We start from the raw sequence: 24999 nt of genomic DNA, 5'->3' as shown, positions 1-24999 counted from the left end.
GAATAAAGACACAGACCTACTAAAGAATGGACTTGAGGATATGGGGAGGGGGAGGGGTGAGATGTGACAGGGTGAGAGAGTGTCATGGACATATATACACTACCAAATGTAAAATAGATAGCTAGTGGGAAGCAGCCGCATAGCACAGGGAGATCAGCTCGGTGCTTTGTGGCCGCCTGGGGGGGTGGGATGGGGAGGGTGGGAGGGAGGGAGATGGGGGAGGGAGGAGATATGGGAACGTGTGTATATGTGTAGCTGATTCACTTTGTTATAAAGCAGAAACTAACACACCATTGTGAAGCAATTATACTTCAATAAAGATGTTTAAAAAAATAAAAAATAAAAAAAAATAAAGTATATGTAGAATTAAAATACATGAAGACAATGACACAAAAGGTAGGAAAGAGTAAATGAAGATAAAATATTATAAAGTTTAGCATTATTAGGAGAGTGGTGAAAATAATAGTTTGTGTTAGACTGTAAGTCAAGGATGCACATTTTAGAGTAACCACTAAAAGGACATAAAAGAATGTATAACTATCAAGTTAAAGCAGAGGAAAAAAATGAAATAATCAAATTATTTACGTACTCAAAAGAGATGGCATAAAAAGAAAGAAAAAGGAACAGAAAACAGGTAGTTCACATAGAACACAAATATAGCATATGGTACACATGAACCCAAATATGTTAGCAATTGCATTACATACAAATAGGCAGAATACTGAATATAAATAGATTAAATGTAAATATAAAGGTACTAAGGTTGTAAAAATGGATTTTTAAAATCCAACTAAGTGCTGCTTACAAGAAACACTCTTTAACTATAAATACACAGATAGGATGAAAAGGAAAGTGTGGAAAATACATGCAGACATTACCAAATGAAAGCTATTCTAATATCAGAGAAAGTAGACTTTAAGGCAAAACATTGCTTGATAAAGATTTCATCATAGGGGCTTCCCTGGTGGCGCAGTGGTTGAGAATCTGCCTGCTAATGCAGGGGACACGGGTTCGAGCCCTGGTCTGGGAAGATCCCACATGCCACGGAGCAACTAGGCCCGTGAGCCACAACTACTGAGCCTGCGCGTCTGGAGCCTGTGCTCTGCAACAAGAGAGGCCGCGACAGTGAGAGGCCCGTGCACTGCAATGAAGAGTGGCCCCCGCTCGCCGCAACTAGAGAAAGCCCTCGCACAGAAACGAAGACCCAGCACAGCCTAAATAAATAAATAAATAAATAAATAAATAAATAAATAAAAAGATTTCATCATAAAGGGGTCAATTCACCAGAAAGCTACTAGATCTATATGCATGCAATAACATAACTGTAAAATATTTAAAGCAAAAATTGACAGAATTAAAGGAGAGACAACAAATCCACATTCATAGTGAGAGAGTTTAATACATCTCTCTCAGTAGCTGACAAAAGGACCCCAAAAATCAGTAAGAAAAGAGAAGATCTGAACAACATAATTAACAAATGAACTAACTGGCAAATGTAGAACACCATGTTTCCTTTTACATAATTTTTAAAAACAAGCAAAATGATGCTATTAGAAACCATGACAGTGGCTATTTTGGGGGTGAACCAGATGGCCAGTTCCCTGCCCTCGTGGAGTTTATCACCCAACGAACAATAACAAAGTAAATGAACAGCATAATTATCTGTCGTAACAAGCGCTAGAACTCCTGCCCAAGTCACATCCTCCTGAGACTAAGAGGCAGTGTTGCCTAGTGGATAGCAGTGTGGGCTCAGAAATCACACTGCCTGATTTAGTCCTGGTTGCACTATTAGCTGTGTGACCTTGGGCAACTTACTTACCCTCTCTGAGCTTCAGTCTCTTCCTATGCAAAATAGGAATCTTAGTGATATCTAATTATCTGGGTTACTGTGAGGATGAACTAGGTCATCCATGTAAATACCGTAAAATAGTCTGGCATCATAAAATGTCATGTATTTTCAGGTTGTTGCTGACTTGTTAAGGAGAGAGGAGCCCACGGCCATGCTGTATGAAGTCATTATGTCAGCTCACTGAGACGCAAGCAGCTGTCTCCTAGTTGGCCTGAATCATTGGTCAGCGGCAGGAACAGAAAAAAGCAGCCCAAACTTTTCACTGCCTATTTACATTTTGGTCTAATCAGCACCAAATTCCTTCCTTCCGGCTTGTGATGTGATTATTCCCTGTGCAGAATCAGATTCAGGCTTAGTCTGGAGCCCACAACTAAGTGTCCATGATGCACTGAGCGGGCGGATCACAGGGCCTCCCGCAGCTGGACGGCAATTAGTGACCTCAGGGCAATTGTGTCCCTGGTTCTCAGCATCCTCACCACTCCCTCCCCCAGCTCCCTCCCCAGTGCCTGCAGGCACAAACAGCTCTGGAGGACCGGGAGCTCTTGTCTAAACCTTTGAACCCGGCAGAGCGGATAACCTGCTCCAGGCTGTTAATGGCCTGCGGTACTTGCAGCCACACCAATGACTCCTGAGTCCCTGATAGGATGTGTTTCTGGGTCCCTTCCAGAATCCTCTCATCGCGCATCTACCAAGCCCTGCCCTGCCCTGCTTTTCCTTCCCATACTTTCTTCCCCTTCCTTGGGAGGTCACACCTTTCTCAGCAAACTCCCACACGCCCGCAGAATGCCAAGGCATCTGTCCCTTCGCTGTGTCCCAGAAGCATTAGACGAGCAGTGTTCCTGCAGCGCTTAATACTTCATATCACGGTTGTCAGATTGCATCCCCTCCCCCAACCTAAACCATGACCTGCTTCAAGGCTGACACTGTTTCTTTTTGCTCTGTGCCCCCTGTGCCTGGCACACAGCAGGAGGATAATAAATGTTGGTGAGGAATGAATGAGCCAATGAAGGAAGGGAGGAACGCATGAGCAAGCGCCTTCCAGAACACAAATCTGAGAAGGGAAAGGATGGGAAAGGGCAGCAGAAAGACCAAGGGCCGGGCAGGCTGGCTGGCGTGGCTGACCTTGGGCAAGGGTGCGACAGAGCATAACCTTCGTGAATCTGTAGCAGAATACACGTGGAATCCCTAGTTCCGGCCCCAGATCTGTGGGTCGCCAGCTATGACCTTGGACGGTCCACCTACCGTTCTAGGGCTCAGATTCCTCATCGACAAAAGAAAGGAGTTGGCCTGGGTGATCTCTTGTAGTTTTAATACGTTACCATTTTTTAATCCAATTCTTGACTGGCAAGTTTGACACTAATAGAAAAATATATCCCCCCCCCCATCCCCAGGACCCCTCAAACCCCCCTTTCTGTAACCCAAGAGCACCCCAGATGAGCAGTGTTACTCTGGTGCTTAGCACGTAACATCGTGGGTGTTGGACTGCGTTCCTCCCACCCACGCTGACCCAGAGAGAAGCCCCCTGAAACAATCTTTGTGGCTTTAGGCAGTGGTCTTCCTCTCGCTCGGCTGGACCATTACCGTGTGTGATAGCATCAGCCACAGTATGGTGCTGGCCAGCGGTCACTCCTGGAAACCACAACAGCAAATCAAAGTAGCATGCCATAGTGCAGGGGCCACTGGACAAAAGCGTTATTTAGTCACCACATTTCAGGTAATAGTCAGTGAAAGGTGAACTAAGAGGCACGAGGCTTCAGCAGAAAAAAGAAAAAAAAAGAGCTTCGGGAATAAGAAGAAAGAGATGCCGGAGTTGAAATGAACTGTGTCTTACATGATCTTAACTATCACTTTTTCTTGTCTTGCCTGGAGCAAAAGGGATTCGATATCCACCTCCGGACAGATGACTGTAGTGAGGAATAGACAAAGCATTCGAGGCTGCCAGACCTGGCTTGAAAGCCCAGCTCTGTCCCTTACCAGCTCTGGGGCCCTGAGCAAGCCTCTTTACCCCTCCAAGACTCAGCCTCCTTATTGTAAAAATAGTGGAAACAGTATCTGCCTCACAGGGTTATTATGGAAGTTTAAAAAGATCATGTACAATTATGACCTATGATTGTTAAAACCACCGGAGTGAAAGAACTGAGGGGGGGAGAGGTGGGGAAACATGCCGCAACCTTCCAGAAGCACCCTGCAGCTTATGTATTAATTACAAAGGAAAATAGCATCTCCAGTCTCCGCGATGTACAAACCAGGCTAACGCCACCCCAGCTGGCCGAGTGATCGTAACATCACCAATGACAGGACAAACTGACATTTTACAACCCCTGATGGGATGAACTGAGAAGCACACAGCATCATTTGTGCAATTATTCTTGCCAAAAATATTTACCCCGAATCTTTCCCTGAGGGAATATCAAACAAATCTAAAATTGAGGGACATTTTGCAAAATAGCTAGCTTGGACTCCTGACAATAAAAGAAGAAAAGGGGCTGAGAAGCTGTTCTACATTAAAGGAAACTAACAAAGTATGAAAAATAAATGCAATGGGCCATCCTTGGTTCAATGCTGGAAGGAAGGAAGGAAGAAAAGAAGGAAGGAAGGGAGGGAGGGAGGGAGAAAGAGAGGAAGGGAGGAAGGAAGGTAGGAAGGAAGGAAGGAAGGATTGTTATTAGGAAAATTGGGAACATTTGAATAATGACTACATAATAGATAATGGAATTGTTTTAGTGTTAAATTTCCTCGGTGTGAAGGTTATATATTTTTTAATTTATTTATTTATTTTTGGCTGTGTTGGGTCTTCGTTGCTGCGCGCGGGCTTTCTCTAGTTGCGGCTAGTGGGGGCTACTCTTTGTTGCAGTGTGCAGGCTTCTCATTACGGTGGCTTCTCTTTGTTGCGGAGCATAGGCTCTAGGCACGCAGGCTTCAGTAGTTGTGGCTTGCGGGCTCAATAGTTGTGGCTCATGGGCTCAATAGTTGTGGCTCATGGGCTTAGTTGCTCCACGGCATGTGGGATCTTCCCAGACCAGGGCTCAAACCTGTGTCCCCTGCATTGGCAGGTGGATTCTTAACCACTGCGCCACCAGGGAAGTCCCATGAAGGTTATATTTTAGTTATGTAGAAGAATGCCCTTGTTCTGAGGAAATATATGCTGGTATATTTAGGATGGAAGAGTCATGATGTCTGCATGTAACTCTGAAATGGTTCAAATATATATATATAGAGAGAGAGAGAGAGAAATAAAGCAAAAATGTGAAACAAGGTATAAGAAACTAGGTGTAAGAAATAAAGCAATTAGTGAAACTCAGTGTTTCATTATATATTCTTACTACTTTTTGTAGGTTTGAAATTTTTTCAAAATAAAGATTTTGGAGAAAGAATAACACACATATAGTCCTCGGCACTTAATAAGAGCTCCATTAATAGTAAATCCGATATGCTGGTGATGATTATATCTTGATTTGATGGAAACTATTAAAATCTAACAATGCCTATTTTATGCCCACATCTCAGTTCCTGACTTGCCCCGTGAGATGGCTCAGCCCCTAGGCCATCGGGAGCTTCAGTTTTTCCATCCATAAAGCAGGAGAGACATCAGATCCATACGTGGACTATCAACAAGCAATGGGATGCTGAGAGAGAGGACGGTAAAGATTAGACATATAATGAAGCAATCAAATTCCTCTCAGGGGCTGGGATAAATCCGTCCACGTTACTGCAGTCATGAGGATGACACTCTCTGATTGTTCATATGAACTCTGTCCTGGTTTATTTTTCTCTTCACACTCTGATGAAATTATTGTCTCTCTGTGCTTTTTGAATGTCCTAGGAAACTTAAAAGGGGAAAAGGAATGCCCGTTTTAGAAGGTTGAGGAGGTGGCAGGCCCTGTCGGGTGGATAACGCAATTCTGCAAATGTTGATTGAATACCTTCCTCTGTGTCAGGCACTTGGTGCAGAGAGAGCAACAAGACCCTTTCTTGTCCCTGCTTGAAGGGTTCATACCCTATCAAAGGAAAACACATGTAATCAAGAAACCAGACAAGCCACATGAACTCTTTATTAAACGTTATGACATGTAAAACGTAGTAGGGCTATTATAAGTAGGTGTTTAATAAATCATTGTTGAATGAAAGAATAGCTGAGCGGATGGATGGATGGATGGGTGGGTGGGTGGGTGTGTGGGTGGGCGGATGGATGGGTGGATGCATAAATGGATGGATGGATGGATGGGCAAGCAGACAAAGAAATGGAGAAGTGAGTCATGAATAACTCTCAACATAGGCAAAGTAGAAATGCCCCAGGTATAGCTTCTTTAAGGAAGTGTCTACACCAAAGCTGCCAGTGGCTGGTTTTGGTTCCTGGAAGCCTGGCACAAGCGAAATAGCTTTCCAACGCCTGGAATCGTTGAGAAAATACAAACGCGTAAAGAAAGCCAAAGCTCAGCTATGGAGCAATTGAAAATGATACTTGAGGAAGACAACTTATACTCACTGCCATATTTTAATTTTGTCCTAATCGTATCTTTTCTTAAGAACTGTAAACCCTAGATTATAATTAAGGCATACCGTAATAGTTAAACTCTTGTTTTAATGAGGAGTTTTCCTTTTAGAAAAAGCAAAATAGGGCTTCCCTGGTGGTGCAGTGGTTAAGAATCCGCCTGCCAGTGCAGGGGACACGGTTTCGAGCCCTGGTCCGGGAAGATCCCACATGCCGCGGAGCAATTAAGCCCGTGTGCCACAAGTACTGAGCCTGCGCTTTAGAACCCGCGTGCCACAACTACTGAGCCCGCGTGCTACAAGTACTGAAGCCCGCGCGCCTAGAGCCTGTGCTCCGCAACAAGAGAAGCCACCGCAATGAGAAGCCCGAGCACCACAATGAAGAGTAGCCTCCACTCACCGCAACTAGAGAAAAGCCCGCATGCAGCAACGAAGACCCAGCACAGCCAAAAATAAATAAAATAAATAAATTAAAAAAAAAAAAAAGGAAAAACAAAATAATACGGCTGAATCATGCTCTTCATCTCTTACCCCTTCTCCATAATACAAAACTAGAATAAATTTATTCATCTTCCCTCTACATTCCCTCCAACTGGTAGGGACACACTGCAATTGTGGGCACAATCTAAGAAGAATTGCCAGGCTTCTGGAGAATGTCTTGCTAATCCACCCAGAATAAATGACAGCAAAAGACAACAAAGGCTTATTTTACTGGGGAAGCTGTACAGTGGACCAGCGAATCATGGTGATTCTGGAATCAGACCTCGGGCAACTTCTTTAATCTTTCTAAGCCTCAATTTCCTAATCTCTAAAATGGGGACAATAAGAGTATCTATCTCATAAAGTTGTTTAGAGATTAAAATGAAAAATTATATAAACCCATCAGTACACTGTGTCTCATAGTAAGCCCCCAGTGAATATTAGGTATCAACAAGAGATGAAATAAAAGAAAAACCAATAATTGGGAAATACAGAGTGTTCATCTGAACTGGTCCTGGCTTGGTCATTCACTGGCTGACCTTGAGCAAATCAACACTACTCTGGGTCTCAGCGTCTTCACCTATAAAATAATTTTCATGAGCTCCAAGGTCCCTTCCATTCTAAGATTTGTTACTGTTAGAACAAGAGCCCAGAGAGAAAAAGAAGCGAGCATGGTTCTCTCTCCCATTGCAGTCTGTCTCCACGTGGCCAAGTCGGTGGGAAGGCTTGGAGGTACCTGATGGCAGAAAAGGTAAGTCCCACTAGATTTGGAGGCCCTGAGAGAAACCATGGGGCCTCTCTGGATCCACCTGGATCCAACTACGTTTCTGGTTCCACTTAAAGATACTGCTTCACCTCCAATGGCTGACACAGTTGGCTACCTACTCAACAGCCATCTTCTTCTTCTTCCTTGACCTCTGACAAGGTGAAAATAGGCCTGGGAGTGAATCATAATGGGTTTAAACCAACAGCTCTCAGGGGGGAGTGGTGATGGCTGCATAACACTGTGAATGTATTTATACCACAGAACTGTACACTTAAAAATGGTTAAGATGGTAAATTTTATGTTGTGTGTATTTTAACACAGTTTTAAAATGGGGGGAAGGCATAAGTTTGGAAAGAAGAAAATAAAACTTGCCCTATTACATATGACATGATTTTCTATGTAGAAAATTCCAATAAAATCTACAAAACATTCCTAGAACTAGTATGTTGGGCAATGTTGCAAGATACACAATAAACACACAAAAATCAATTATGTCAATACTAGCAACCAAAATTAAAAATACATTACCATTTATAATCACTCGAGAAGAGGGAAACACAACATGTATAGGACTTGTATGCTGAAAGCTACAAAACACTGTTGAAAGAAATCAAAGATCTAAATAAAGGAAGAGACATACTGTGTGCATAGTTTGGAAGACTCAACATAGGAAAGATGTCAATTTTCCCTCCAATTTATATATAGGGTTAACACAGGTCTTACCAAAATTCCAACAATTTTTTATAGCTATAGACAAGATAATTTTTAAATTTACATGGAAAGGCAAAGGATATAGAATAGTTAAAACAATGTGTGAAATGGAAGAATAAAGTGGGAAGAATCAGTCCACTCAATTTCAACACATTGTATCATAATACATCCCTCTGGTAAACAACACTGGATGGTCTTGGTGGAGGGAGAGACACAGAGAACACTGGAACGGAATAGAGAACCCAGAAACAGACGTGTGCAAATATGCCCAAGTGATTTTTGACAGATGTACAAAAGCAGTTCAATGGAGGAAAGATAGACATTTTAAGAAACGGTGCTGGAGCAATTGGATATTTACAGGCCAAGAAAAAAAGAAAGGTCCTTGTCCTAAGTCCTACACACAGCGTACAAAAATTAACTCAAAATGTATTACATACTTAAATGTAAAACTATAAACCTTTAAGAAAATAGCACAGAGAAAATCTTTGTGATCTAGAATTAGGCAAAGAGTTCTTAGACTTGACACCAAAAGCACAATCCATGAAAGAAAACTTGATAAACTAGACTTCCTCAAAATTTAAAACTTTTGCTCTGTAGAAGACCCTGTTAAGAGGATGGAAAAACAACCCACAAACAGGGAGAAAATATTTGCAAACCACATATCTGACAAAGGACTAGTATCTAAAATACATAAGAACTCTTAAAACTCAACATCAAAAAACAATCCTATTAGAAAATAGGCAAAAGATACAAATAAACATTTCAACAGAGAGGCTGTACAGATGGCAAATAAGCAAATGAAAAGACATTGAACATCACTGGCGATTAGGGAATTGCAAATTTAAATCACATTATGATGTCATACACACTGACCAGAGTGACCCCAATAAGAAATAGTGGCAACATTAAACGCAGATGAGGATGTAGAGAAACGATGACTCACACGTGGCTGGTGGCCATATAAAACGGTACAGCCACTCAGGAAAACAGTTTGGCAGTTTTTCAAAAGAACTAAATATGCAATTATCATATGACCCAGCAATTGCACTCTTGGTATTTATCCCAGAGAAATGAAAACTTGTATTCACACAAGAAACCTATAGACAACTCTTCCTAGCAGCTTTCATCCCAACAGCCCCAAACTGGAAGCAACACAGGTGTCGTTCAGTGAATGAATGCTGACAAATTCATACCAGGAATACTACTCAGCAATAAAGAACTACTGATACTTGCAACAATTTGGATGCATGTCCAGAGAATTATGCTGAGTGAAACAAACAAAAAGCCTAGAAGTCTACATACCCTGTGAGTCCATTTACATAGCTTTCTTGAAATGACAAAATTACAGAAATGAAGAATGAATTAGCGGTTGCCGAGGGGAGAGGCAGGGGTGTAGTGGACGGAGGGATGCAGGCATGGCCATAAAAGGGCAACAGCAGAGATCCCTTGTGATGAGATGCTCCACATCTTGAATGTATCACTGTCCGTATCCTCTGTGTCCTCCTTGTGATACTGACTATAGCTTTGCAAGATGTTACCATGGGGGAAACTGGGTAAAGGGGGCATGGAATCTCTTCTGCGTTTTTCCTACAACTGCATGTGAATCGACAATGAGCTCAAAATAAAAAGTTTAATTTTTAAAAATGGCGCCAGGGTGCGATCAACAGATCTGTGGAGCCAGGAAGCCCAGAGCTATGTGGTGGGTGTCGGAAACAGAGACTAGAGCAGGCCCTGCAGATGCATAAGAGGGAAAAAGCCAACAGCCAGCCCCATGGGGGGTCAAGACAAACGCACACTGATATTCCACTTGCAGGAACAAGAAAGGAAAAGAACCGCCATACAGGCGGACTCACAAAAGAAACCGCTTTCAGCCTGAATCCCTCTGAAGCCAGAGGCACGTTCAAACAGCAAGTCCCCACCCCTGGCCGACACACGTGGGCCCCTCTGACACAGACTCGGAGACCTGCTCCATTCACGCCGAGTCAGCACCCTGGGACATGTGTTTGCCCTCCGAGCCTTCCCGCGAGGTTCGCCGGCCCCGCATCACATGTCTTCCGGGATCTCCGTGCTTTGGGATGCCAGGCTAGCCTGCAGTTGGACTGAAGTTCTGGCTGAGCATAAACAAGGGGTCTAAAGGTCAGTTCTCCAGCCAGCAGGCTGGACTGTGGGCCTTGGGGTGCAGAGGGGAGCTGCTCTCAATGGATCTCCTCAGAGGAAGATCATTTATCTGTGTTCCCCTCGTGTCAGAGAAGAAAAGCTCCACGGTACTGTCCCACTGCTCCCCTCCTGCCTGTGCTGGGGAGACAGAGGGGGTGGCACAGAGCCCCCTGCCCCGTTCCCCGCCCCCCCGTCCTCCTCTCCAGCCTGGAGGGAAACACTGGCAGGCAGTCCACACACCGATGCCTCCCCCCTCCCCACGGCTGCCACCCCCGCTCACCCTGGCTTTTGCACGGGGCACTTTTGCACAAGTCACACCCGGAGGAGCAATTCTCTTCCTAACGTGCTTCTTAGGCATTTCAAGGGATTCCATGAGCCATCCTCTCAAAAATCATGTTCTAAGGTATTAGGGTGACCGACATCCCATTTAATCTGCCCTTACTGCCCTCAGCCTATTTTGCAGATGGGATCATGGAGACCTGGAGAAGCTCATTCTTTCTTACTTAACCCTAACATCCTTTCAACAATTTCTCCTCCCCCGTCTGCATCAGGAAACAAAAATCAGAGCTAGGTGAGAACACTTCCAGGAATTCCCTGGTGGTCCAGTGCCTAGGACTCCAGGCTCTCACTGCTGAGGGCCCGGTGTTCGATCCCTGGTCGGGGAACTCAAATTCCACACGCCGTGTGGCGTGGCCAAAAAAATAAATAAATAAATAGGTGAGAACACTTCCTTAAGCTGTAAGAACACGCTCGGCCTCCGTCCGGCTTTGGGGCAGAATCCTGAGCCCCTTTTCCCCCATCCAGGGTCTCCAAGAGGCTGTCCCCAAAGGCAAAGGAAAGTGGCCAATGAATTTGCCAGCCGCTCTTCCGCAAACGTCCTTTGTCATGTGTGGCCTCTGGAAACAAATCGTCAGCCAGCCAGGGACAGCATGAGTGTCCTCGACGTGCACATGGAAATTTCTCAAGGCCTGTGCTTTTGTTCAATAGGGGGTGAGGTGGGCACAGAGGAGAAAAGTGAGAAAAAGGACAAGGAAAGCTGCCCAAATGACTAAGAAACTTGGTGCCAGAACGGTTTTCAGACTCTTTGAGGTCCTGGCTCTCAGTTCCCAGGATCAAACATCGTGTCCTGGTGGGTTACAGGGCAGGGTCCCCCGAAGCAGGGGGACGGGGGCCAGGGTGTAGCTGCAGAACTGCTGACCCTCCCTGCCGGCTAAGCCACGAAGGCCACGTACACGGCAGAAAAAGCAGTGGAGCAGGTCAGGTACGGGGCAGAGTGCGGTCAACTGGGAGGCCCCCGAGTGGGCTTCCAGTTTGTGGATTACATGCTCTGCAGTTCTTTGTCCTCGTTAAGTAAGATACAGATATTAACACCCGCCTCAGGAGGTGAATGTGAGGAGTGAACTTTAGGAATGTGTTTTGCCATAAATAACAGCCCGACAACCACGCCTATCGCCTAAAAGAATTAGGAGTTTGTTGTTCTCACATAAATCTAGAGGTAGATATTCCAGGGCTCAGACACCTGTTCAATTCTCATTGATTCTAAGACCCACTTTCCTTTTTTTTTCTTTTTTTCACATTTTAACCTCTTGGGAATCTGGATGTGCTTTACAAACAAGTTGGGTTTTCATTAGCACCACTTATCTTTCCTAATGGCACTTAAATAAAGCTGTGTCTTACAATATTGATTATGTTTCAGTGAAAGACAATGTGTTCTCAGGAGCGAAACTCTTACCCTGGGGCATTCATCCTCTTGCCTTGCCTCATGGTTGCGAGATGGCTGCCGCACCTTCGACCATCACATCCAGATTACAGGCAGGAGGAAAAGAGACGTGGGGAGGAAATTAAGGGTTTTCTCTTCTGGAAACTTTGTCTTTTTAGTTAGGAAGCGATGCTCTCCCCAGCAAATGTCCACTTTTATATTGTTGGCCAGAACTATGTCGCTCAGAAGGTGAGTTTTAGGTTCCCAGGCTCTATAAAGGGGGCAGGCACAGCAGGAAGAAGGTGGTTGGTGGCTGAGTGAGCCAACCTATGATGTCTACCCCAGGAGGTAAAACAACAAGCCCAGTCTCTAGCATGTAGTAGAAGCTCCCCAAACAGCAGCTCTTTACCTCCACACACAAACAAAAAATGCAAAAGTTCTGTGTTGGGGATGAGGGAGGCCAGCCCACCAAACAACCTCACTTTTTGGAACACGACCAACACTCTCTAGGAACGCAGATGAGCTTTGCCCAGAAAAGAGTGATACACAAGCGGTTCTGCCGAACCATCTCCGCAGGCTTACACACCACTAGTTTCTGGTGCAAACTAAATAAACAAGCTGTTTTGCTCTTCGCACGGATGATTTTTTTGGGTTTCCTTCACTGAGTGAAGCCCTTTTCCCGCCCCTCTTCTTGGGCAGTCTGAGCCCCGCAGCCCCTCCCAGCCTCAGCGGCAACCAGCTGGGCTGTACCCCAAGCATCCGGGCCATCCCGTGGACGCGATCGGCCTTCTCAGATAACCGGAAAAGAGCCGCTCTCCCTTCGGTTTCTCCCAGACCAACTCACGTAGTCCTCTCGCAAACCTGCCAGAGGGGTATAAGCATTCCTAGTTGCCAAAACTACAGCTCAGAGAAGTTAGGAAAATGTTCGGGGTCATCGGCTGGGAAGCAAGGAGCTGAGACGCAAACCTGGTCTGTCTGGCGCCCCTCCCCTCCCCCTCCCTCCTCGGTGCTGCCTGCTGTTTACCTCTCAGTTTTAGGCCAGAAAAAGCAGCATCAGGAGCCCGTGGAAAGGGGAGGTGTTGCAGCTGCGGGGACCCCCAGGACCCCGAGACCTCCGCTCCTCTGCCTGTGCTGGGCAGGTGGCAGGCTAGAGTCACAGAGACGGCCGGAGGTCGGCCGATCCAGTTCCATCCCGGGACAGGTGAGGACACGGAGGCCTTGAGGACTTCAGAAGAAACGGGGCCGGGACTCAGGCCACAGCTTCTGGCCACTTGTTTCTTCCAGCACTGTCTTCCAGCTCTCAGACGGCCTCTCCCCCTCAGGCACAGGCCAGGCTGAGAAGCTGCCCCCAGCAAGTCTCCCAGGTGGATTTCCATTCGTTCATTTCACAAATATTTCTAGAGCGAGGACCACGGGCCTGGAAGTGTTCTGACCTCTGGAAACGCAACAAACAAGAGTTAACGAAGCCCTTTCTCTGGAGCTTCTGTTCTCTTGGGGCAGACAGAGATGTTATGCAGAGTGACCAGGGCTGCACTTTAGAAATGGGGTCCGGGAAGAGATCTCCTAGGGGGTGACACTCAAGCCGAGACCGGAATGGTGAGCAGAGAGCAGCGGGCGAAGGTCTGGAGGAAGAGCGGCCCCGGCAGAGGACACAACGGGCGCAAGGCCTTGAGTGGGGAGAGGGTTTGGCTGTGCCAGGGAAGAAAGGAGGTCGCTGGGGCCTGATTCAGAGAGAGAGGAAAGCGACCAGGTGGGAGAGGAGGTCAAGAGCAGGTCCCGTAGGGCCCCGGGGGCCAGGGAGGGGAACTTTGCTTTTGTTCTCAATACAATGAGAGGTCACTGGAGGGTTCACATGCGAATGCCACGAGTGCCGTGCTCTCACTTAAGCTTTGAAAAGATCGTTCTGGATGCCTGGGAAAGAGCAGAGAAGGGGCGAGAATAAAAAGAGGCCGCTGAGTCGTCAAGCAGTGCCAGCAGCCCTCAGGGCATATCCTCATTAAGCCGTGAACCTGGGGTTTTCACAAGGTACCCGAACTCCAGGGGTACCCATCACCTAATCGAAATATGGACAGCATCTGGTTGCTTTAGTCCCTTGCGATTCTGAAAGACTCTTACGACCCTGACATAGTCATGTCAAAGGAGCAAAATAAAAACCCCTTTAGCACCATTTTTCTACAGGAAAGTTAAGACAAACCACAAATCACTGTCTCTAGGACTGGATCATTAATTATGCAATGAAGTAAATAGGAGGAACCGTAAAATCTAAACTAATCTTGTGCCTTTAATTAACTCATGTCCATTGGAAAATATATTACTCCCTTGGTTATCCGCCCCAGCACTTAGGAGAAGAATCATGGATGATCCAACAAATTATTTCCGTAACTGTGATTGGTTTAAACATGCACCTGATGATGAGTACGCACAGAGACGTGCTGCAGCTGCTCCACGGGCAATGGCGTTTCGGTTCCTATCATTGTCCAAACTGAATCGTGAATGTTCAAAAAAACACAAACGTTTGTTCATTCTCTCATCAGATGTATGCGGAGAGCCTGCTGTACGTACCCCAGGCACTGCCGGGCCCTGGAGCAAACAAACAACCGGTTATGTCCCCTGCCTTCGTGGACAGACATTAAACAAGAAAAATACACAAATAAATAGTTAAGATTTGTAATCAGGCCTGTAAGGGAAAAGAACAGAGAAGATAATAGCGGGGGGGGGGTGCCTCCTTTAGATTGTAAGGGTCAGGGAATGCATCCCTGCTGGACCTTTAAGATGGCCAAGGGCCACCAGGGCTGTTACACCCTTCCATTGCGCCCCCACCTCATTCCTCATTCTCTTCTCTCTCTCTTGCTCCCTCTCTCTCTTCAAACAAATATCTGCCCAGGAATTCACTCTCTTCACCCCGTTATTCCTCCCTGCCAACCCCACGCCCCCCAAGCTCCGTGACCACCGTGCAAGCATATAACCCTTGGAGCCAGCATTTCACATCGAGGTGCTCTCGGAGGGACAGCAGTGAGCGGTCGTGAAGGGAGACGGTAGTTCCCTGCCCGGGGATTGAACCTGGGCAGCCTGGATGGAAACCAGGAGTCCTAGCCGCTGGTCCACCGGGGGCTCGAGGCTAGAAGCAAAGTTCCCCTGGCTCTTGCCCCCAGTGAAAAATGCATTTCTCAAGGAGGCAGAAGCTGTAAAACCAGGTACAAAGTTTATTATTAGAGACATAGCACAACAAGTGGGAGAACTCACAGGGAATCAGTTGGTTTATTTAAGACAGAAGCAAGGCAGAGGTACACACCCAGAGAAAAAGGGCATGCGCATCCCCCCTAGCGAGGAAGAGCACAGTAAAAAGGTGGTTAAATCACTGATACAGGGCAGTTCTTCTGGTCTTTGTTTACCTTTGGTCAAGTATCTCATTTCTTTCCCACACCTGACCTGCCCTAGGGCCCTCCCCTAGATGCGTGCACAACTTTTTGCCACGATGGATTCCAGCCCAGAGGCCTGTAGGCGGTTTGACAACACTTATTATGGGGTGGCGCCCCTCCCTGTTTGACCCCTGAGGAGCCTTCCTGGGTACGTGCAGTCGGGGAGGTCTCCTTGACCTCAGGAGTGGTCATCTTATCTCTTTATTCCAGCAGAGCTCAGCTCCTGCCATTAACTTTGTCCTTGGACTGTCTGGGTGAGAACAAAGCTTCAGTTTACCCCTCTCAACAAACTCCAGCTGCTCTGCCCAGGGGCTCATCTAGCTCCTACCTCAGAGGAAACCCGGAGCCCCTCGGTCTGGTTCTCGCAGGGTCTCACTCTGTTCATGACCTCTGGGTGTTGCTGCCTCTTTCCAGAAGTCTCAGGACCCCCATCTGTCAAGCGGAAGGAAACACACAGCCCCCGGAGTCCCCGGCTGAGCCCCCAGGATTGACTCTGCTGCCCAGATGGCCCTGGAGGCCCACTGTAGGCTGGCAGACAGGTTCCCACACCAGCCTGGGAGCTGAGCGGCAGACAGCTTCACAGAAAAGCCCTAACTCCTGCCAGGTCCTCCAGAGGCCCCCAGCCTCGGGCAGGGCCAGACCCCATGCACAGGCTCCCAAAAGACATCTTTGCAAAGCCTGCCCGCTAGCCCCATGGTGCTCCCTGCAAGGCTTCAGAAACAAACACTTAAGACGAGGTGAGGAAAGTGGAGAACTTCCATGAGTGAAGAAAGGGCGCAGATTTTCTTTCTAGATGCTGGGTCTGACGTGAAGCCGGATGTCAGGAAGTCGCTCACCACACCTGGCTGCTCACTGGCCGACCTCCCCGTCATCTCCAGCCTCTTCATTAGCACAAACCCAGCATCTGGGTGAGGTCTCCAGACCCGGGCCAGCTCCTGGCACAGCTAGAAGGGGAGGAGGTCACCTCCTTGCTGTACCCTGTTCCTGGTCTCTGGGCCGGCTCTGCCACCTCTTAGAGCAGGACTAGGGCATGGCCACGGACGGTGGCCCGCGGAGGGGCGGTGGGGCAGGGGAAGTCTCTGGACCTAGACAGCGGGAAGGAGTAGGAGACCCATACGTGACCTCCAGGAGGGAGGGCTTCCTGACCTGGGTTCCCGCTGCTGTTCTACCAACAACGGACTGTGTGACATCTCGTCCCCTCCAGGTCTTGGGCCCCTGATGGTGAGTGGGGTTGAACTAGGTGACCTCGAAGCCATCTTCCAGCTCTATAGGATTTGTAAATTCTTGGTGAGTGCTAATTCCTAAAGGCGTGCTCATCATATATGTGCTACGTAGGAAACAGGGCCGGGAGGGAGACTGGGGGATTCCTGTCTGATGGGGGGATGGGGCACTTGGTGAGTGATGACTGAGAGCTGGACACACCCCCGGCGGGGGGGGGGTTGGCGGCTCCTGTGGACTTCGGCACAGCCGTGAAGGCTTCAGGGCTATGCGTGCTGCTTGGGGCTGCGGCGGGGGCAGCTGGAACTCACCGCATCACATGAGTGAATCCAGCATACTTAAGAGCCACTGCCCCCAGCAGCCCGGATTTGGGAAATGTACGTTAACCACGTTTTAGACGAGGCCCAAGTCATGATGCATGCTATCAGCAGAGCCTCTTGATTGTTTCGTAATTTATCCCACAGGTATTAAGGTCTGTTACTGTCCGGCACTGTGCTAAGAGCTAGAGAAATAAAGATGAATGGAACCCAGTCCTCACCCTGGGGTGTCCTAAGCTAGAGCACCCATTAGTCCAAATGGTACCTTTTACACAAATTAGGAAAAGGGACCCCCCCACCCACCCACCCAACCAGGCCGATGCAGCCCGTGGGCACACAGTCTGACTAGTGGGCCGAGTAGAGCCGGCCACTGGTCTCCGTTGGTGTTTATTGGAAGATAAGAAAACGTAACATGTGAAATAACGTGTGAAATACACAAGAGCTCACGTTCAGAGCAGCAAACCAGTATTAAAGGCGACCGAGTGATAGATAGAGTGGGAGCTATTATAGTCGCTGCGGGACCCAGTTATACCGCGGCAGTGACAGCATTGTAATTATTCTCGACGTGTTTAATGTGTTTTTAGTATTTTAATGCCTTGCCGTGTGCCACACACACACAAAGGTTGGAAACCACCAGTCTAGTGGAAAACAGGTGTAAAGAAAAGAATGCCAGCTCCCAGGCTCAGTTCTTACTGGAGGCCTCAGATCAAGAGGACACGACACGTAGTTCTACCCAGAGAGGCCGAAGAGGGCTTCGTAAAGGAGGTGAGCACACAGACAACCTTGAAGACCGAGAAGGAGCTTCCCAAGCAGACCAGGTGGGGAGCGCCTTGTGCAAAGGTGTGAAGAAAGAACAAGTTTGGGGAACGTCCTGCCTACACGCTGTGACACGGCTGGAGGGGTAAGTATGAGTAAGCGGGGGCAAGAGGGGAGGAGAAGCAGCTCACAAAAGAAAACTAGATGTTAGCTCTCCCCCCCAGTTCACCCTCCCCACCCCGCAGGAAAGGTAAGATTAGTGTGAAGACACAGGTGATGGCGCTTTCTTTGGGGTCCAGGCGATGCCACAGTCCTGCATCTTTAACTCGAGTGGAAAATGCATAACACCCACTGAGTAATCTGCAGAAATATCAAGGGCCAGACCCTGCCAAATAGAAGCCTATCTTCAGAATCAGTGACACAAAATGAAAATGCAGGGAGTGGGGAGCTTTTGTTCGAAACATTAAGAATTTCAAGACAGCATCAGCAGAGCAGTAAATGAGGGGTGAGCCCTTTCTAAGAGGGGGGCCGTGTGTGACTACCCAGGGTGCGTACCCAGAAAGCCAGCCCTGTAGCCGAAGGAGGCCAAGAGGCCTTATTAGAGCACTTTCATCTTTATTGGAATTGGATTTATTTCTCTGGGTAAGAGAAGAAGATGAGGTGGAGGGGAGAGAGGCGGAGAGAGAGTGTGGAGAGACACTGGGAGGCCAAATCAAGGCAGTCAAAATCCTTTTTTGACTTGGAAGCAACTTAAATGTCCATCGGCAGATGAATGGATAAAGAAGATGTGGTACATATATACAGTGGAATACTACTCAGCCATGAAAAAGAATGAAATAATGCCTTTTGCAGCAACATGGATGGACCTAGAGATTATCATACTAAGTGAAGTAAGTCAGGCAGAGAAAGACAAGTACCATATGATATCGCTTATATGTGAAATCTAAAATATGACACAAATGAACTTATCTACGAAACAGAAACAGACTCCCAGACATAGAGAACAGACTTGTGATTGCCAAGGGGGATGGGGGTGGGGGAGGGATGGACTGGGAGTTTGGGATTAGCAGATGCAAACTATCAATATTATTTAGAGAATGGATAAACAGTAAGGTCCTACTGTATAGCACAGGGAACTATATATTCAATACCCTGTGATAAACCATAATGGAATAGAATATGAAAAAGAATACATATATATGTATAACTGAATGACTTTGCTGTACTGCAGAAATTAACACAACATGGTAAATCAAACTATACTTCAATAAAATAAATTTTTTTAAATAGTCCTTTTTTTAGCTGAACTTTCAAAATTTTGTCCTCAAAGTATCCTTAGAAGCAAGATGGAGCTGGGGTAGAATAACCCTCACAACCACAAAGTCTGTTCGACAGTTCCTGTGTCAGTGAAAAATGCATGCCTATTTTGCATTCTTCTTAATGATATATCAGTGTTTATTTTACTATGAAAAATCTTATTCGTAAGATAACTGGTTATGAGCCCAATACACCCCCAAAATGACATCTGGCGATGGAATCAAGATGTCAGATAGACCAGTTACCAGCTTCTACATCACTTACGCAAAGTCTCATGACATAACAGAAATAATATTTTTAAAAAGAAATAGACCTATAATGTGGCTGGGAATCAAGGAAGGCTGCTAACTGTAGACTAGAAATATTGAGGATGTTAAAAAAAAGATGATAGAGTTGGACTGATCAAGAATCAAGAAGAAAAGCAAACCGAAAAAAAAACCAGAGTAGGATAACCTACTCAAGGTGAGCATAGTTCCCAAGCTCAGAGGAATCAAATCCAGCGGGGGGAGGAGCCTGGGACCCTCCATCAGGCCTGTCCCCTCCCGGTCCTGGCCACACAGGGAGCAGATGCGATACTCCCCCCAGGGTAAAGCTGTTGGGCACTGCTCTCTAAAGGGGAGTTCTGCCTCAATGAATCCTGTGAGCAGGGCCAACAGGCAGAGTAGGACCTCAGGTAACCTGGGCTCCCGAGAGGGAGAAAGAGTCCCTCTCATCAGGGCTGCTCCCCACAGAGCCCCCCCTGCATAGGCCCCTCCCCACAGTCACTGGGGAGGGCAGAGAATTTGGAATCCCAGAACTGGGATTTCTGTTGGGTTGTAAAAAAGTACTGTGATTAGATATCACTTCCTGCGTAAGAGCTAGTTTTTAGACCTTGTTGTAATCTTCCCGTGGCTAGGTTAACTGATCAATTTAGAAACATTGTATGAATATTTGAAAAGAATGTAAAATCTTATGTATATACAATGGAATACTACTCAGCCATAAAAAAAAAGAATGAAATTTTGCCATTGGCAGCAACGTGGATGGACCTGCAGGGCATTATGCTAAGAGAAATAAGTCAGACAGAGAAAGACAAATACTACATGATATCACTTATATGTGGAATCTAAAAAATACAACAGACTAGTGAATACAACAGAAAAGGCAGACTCACAGATGTAGAGAACAAACTAGTGGTTACCAGTGGGGAGAGGGAAGGGAGGAGGGGCAACATAAGGGTAGGGGATTAAGAGGGACAAACTCTTAGGTACAGAATAAGATACAGGGAGATATTGCACAACACTGGGAACATAGCCAATATTTTATAATAACTATAAATGGAGTATAATCTTTAAAAATTGTGAATCACTATATTGTACACCTATAACATATAATATTATACATCAACAATACTTCAATTTTAAAATTTTTTAAATAAAAAAAGAATGTAAAATTTCTAAGTCAAAATGCCACCTTTATATATTTATTAGTAACCTATTAATTACTTATTAATTATATTATTCAAATCCTCTTCAGTGCTGTCCAGTAGAAATGCAATGTGAGTCACACATGTTATTTAAATTTTTCCAGTATTCATGTTAAAATAAATAAAGAGAACTGGTGAGATTACTTTTAATAGATTTTATTTAACCCGATAGATCTAAAATATGATCTTTTCAACATGTAATCAATATTTGAAAATATTCCCAAGACATCTTACAAGATTTTTTGTACCAAGCCTTAGAAATCCGACATGTGCTTTATACTTACAGCACATCTCAGTTTAAGGGCTCAACAGCTTAGTGGTTATTGACTATACTATGTGGCTAGGGGCAACTGAATTGGACAATGCAAGTAACTAAATCCTTGGTTATTTTTTGTCTACTTAAGCTGTCATTTTTGCTTTATACATTTTGAAACCATGCACAAAGATTTATGAGTGGACAAGAACAAAACAAAACAAAAACCCTCTTCTCGGACCATTAATTCTTTTGGCTTTGAATTCCATTCTATCTGATGTTGATACTGGCACACCTGTTTCCTGGGGTTAGTGTTTCCTTGGTTAATAATCTTTTCCATTCCTTCACTTTGCAACTTTCTGTGTCTTATATTTTTGTATCCCTTTTAAACAACATATAACTGAACTTTGTTTTGTTACCCAATATGAGAGTTGTGACATTTTAATGGAGACTTTGACCAAATTGCATAAATTGTGAGCACTGATATATGTGGACTTATTTTGTCCATATACTTGTACTTTCTATTTACTGTGCTTTCTTGTTTCTTTTCTTTTTTTCATTTCTTACTTTTATTGGATTAATCAGGTTTTAGGTGTTATGTTTCCTTTTTTTTCCTTTTAACAGTTTACAATTTATATATCCTATTTCTATTCTTTTTTTTTAACCTCTAATTTTTTTTTAGTAGAAGAAAACGGACAGTTTTATTTCCAGTGCTGTGTGATTGTCAGCTAACTACTTTATCTTACCGTTTTTTGTTGTTGTTATCTTTATTTTAACTAATATTAAGTTACATAGATATTTTCTCCTTGTGAAAAACAAAAACGTTATAGATTTGGTCAAATTCCTCATTGATTACATCCCCAATCCCAGTCCCCTCTCAGGAAGTAATGACTAGGACTTCCCTGATGGTGCAGTGGTTAAGAATCCGCCTGACAATGCAGGGGACACGGGTTCGAGCCCTGGTCTGAGAAGATCCCACATGCCGTAGAGCAACTCAGCCCGTGCGCCACAACTACTGATCCTGTGCTCTAGAGCCCGTGAGCCACAACTACTGAGCCCGCGTGCCTAGAGCCCATGCTCCACAACAAGAGAAACCACCACAAGGAGAAGCCCACACACCACAGTGAAGAGTAGTCCCCGTTCACCGCAACTAGAGAAACCCCGCGTGCAGCAATGAAGACCCAATGCGGCCATAAATAAATTAATTTAATTTAAAAAAAGAAGTAATTACTATACTTATACTAAGTTTAAAAGATATTCTTCCAACTTTTTCCATGCATTATATTATATATACATATATATATCCACAAAAATTGGTGTTTTCTGCGATTCCATTTCTAGAAATTTATCATGGAGAAATAACTGAACAAGTAGGCCAAACTATATGTGAAAAAATGCTTCATAACCACACTGTGAATTTTTTAAATTACAAACATTCTAAATATCCACCAATAGAAGATTGGTGAATAATATAACATATATAGATGTTAAATTTTGGAAATATTAAAAACCTTTTGCCAAAAGATAAATCTTAAATAACATAAATGCTCCAGGAATATTTGCCATGTTTATGCAAAGGCTTCCCCTCCTCCCTGGCATATGACCTTTGACCCTGGGAGAGCCTAGGCCCCAGTTATAAAAGCAAGCTCCAGAGCACTTCCAAAATAAGAGGAGAGAGGATTAGCATCGTGTGCCATGCATACTAAAAACTTCCAGCTGTAAAGAGTCAGTGTCATTTTGCATGTCGCTGGTACATTTGCTCAGCTGTCTGTCCTTATGTTTTCTGGACCCTAGGTGTGTTTTTCTATGTTTTGCCTTAAATAATATTCTTCTGGGAAAGAAGCAGGCTGTAAAGCCCTTCATGAAGAATGCCAAGAGCGCGGCAAGCAGTCTAAGCGATGCTTTTGACACTGTTAATGAAGATCAATAATTATTTCAAGCACTAATTAGCACAGCCAATGTTCGTGGTGTCATTGGAAGTGTGCCTCGCAACAGCTGAAAAACTCCTACTCCTGCTGGGACGTCTCTGTCGTGGGAATACTCCCTGAGATTGAGAGGTTTGGTGCCACAATCATTTCGTTACCACCTCCTAATAAGCACCAGGAATTGCTGCAAAAAGGAGTAGCTTGGTCATCAAGCTCCCAGTGAAACGCAGGCTGAAGTCAAGCTGATCCAAACTGATCAATATTGAACATCTTGCCATTCCCCAGTCCTTCTGGAAGAGGGAAAGGTGCTGACCAGAGGCTCCTTTTCTCTATTTGTCATATGAAGAAACCGAGACCAGTCCCCACGCTCAGAGGGTAGCAAGAGTCTTAAGATGAGTTTCTCCTCATTTTAAAGATGGGGAGACCGGCTGAGTCACACAAGCCATAGGATGTACACGTGGAGGGCAGTGCCTTCTACCTGGGTGGGTCCACCTGCAGGCATGTGGCTGTTTTTCCTGAGAAGGGAACTCACGGAGTCTATACAAAGCGTTCCCATCGGGGCCGCATCAGGACGACAGCTTAACAAGCAGGAATGTCGGGGAGCAGGGGCAGAGGTTGTCAGCGAAGCTTCATTTCCTTGCAACCCTCCTGGGTACTGACTGCAAATTGTTTTGGAAGACAGGCTTGTACTCAGAGGATGGAGAAATCCAAGTTTTACATTTCCTGACCTGTGATGGTTCACGGTCCAACCTGAACGCTAAGCTGATGCGCTGAACGTCCTGGGGATCGGGATGCCGACTGTGTGTGTGTGAGTGTGTGTGTGTGTGTGTGTGTGTGTGTGTGTGTGGAGTGTGTGTGTGTGTGTGAGTGTGTATGTGTGGAGTGTGTGTGTGAGTGTGTGAGAGTGTGTGGGAGTGTGTGTGTGGGAGTGTGTGTGAGTGTGAGTGTGTGTGAGGGTGTGTGGGGGTGTGTGTGAGTGTGTGTGAGTGTGTGGGTGTGAGTGTGAGTGTGTGTGGGAGTGTGTGTGGGAGTGTGTGTGTGTGTGTGGAGTGTGTGTGTAACCATCCACCCCAAAAAAAGGTGTTTTCTGCGACTCCATCTCTAGGAGTGGACATAGATACCGTCGCCAGGAATCCAGGATATCAGCCCCCGTGCTGGCATGAAGGGCACCCCATGAGATCTACCCTGTACCTCCAAGCAATGGGTGATGGTCATTTGAGATGTAAGGGAAGAAGTCTAAATGTTATTATTGTTTTTTACATCTCTAACGGAGTCTCTGAGTCCCACCCCTCCAGCATCCGTGATGCATCTCTCTCCGGCGTAAGGCAGTGAATGGTGCCAGAATACAGGCCGGAAGCAGGAGCAGCCGGTCCCCAGCCAGGGGCAGCAGATGTGCCGCAGGCCTGGATGAGGACCACAGTCTCCCAGTCCGGGACTGAAACTCCTCCTTCACTGTAGCTTCCTGTTGGGGATTTCACCGGCCCCTCCATTTTTTGTTTGTTTGTTGTTTTCCCCAAATGAAGGACTACTCTCCCCATTTTGCAGATGAGGAACTGAGGCCGAGACCCAGAAGCCAAGCCCAAGCGTTTGTGACTCAGTCAGTGCTCGGAGCTGGGGCGGGGGTGGGGAAACTGTGACAAAGCGGATCCTGACAACGAGATCTGTCCCCTGAATTATCAGCTCAGCCTCTGGAGGAGCCAGCGTGACCAGGAAACCACGGCCTTCCTCACGAGAGCACGGGAGGAGGATGGGAATGGAATATGTCCAACTCACAGCTCACTTCCCTCTCCTCCCCCAGGGGATCCAAGCCAACCCCCAGTTCCCTTCCCACAGATGCTGAATCCTCACCCGCCATCTTCTCCAAGTGTGAAATAAAATGGAACAGGTCAGGATCTTGTTAGTGGAGAAGCACTCGGGGCGGAGAGGGGGCAGAAGGTCCATTCTTTCATAGAAGGCAAGGACAACACAAAGACCAAACTCTTGAGGTCTGGGGTTTCACACCCGTGAGGTCTGACGTGGGAACACTGGCCATGCGTGGCTGCTGAACCCCTGCAACGTGGAAGTGCAACAGAAGGACCAAATTTTTTATTTCAATTAAGTTAATTAACCTAAACTTAAATTTTAAAACTGATCACTCGGTGTGGTTACTGGAAAGCATAAGTGTGTATAGAGCAGC

This window comes from Balaenoptera ricei, chromosome 10 (assembly GCF_028023285.1).
Source record: "Balaenoptera ricei isolate mBalRic1 chromosome 10, mBalRic1.hap2, whole genome shotgun sequence".
NCBI lineage: Eukaryota > Metazoa > Chordata > Mammalia > Artiodactyla > Balaenopteridae > Balaenoptera > Balaenoptera ricei.
This window is presented reverse-complemented; position numbering follows the sequence as displayed.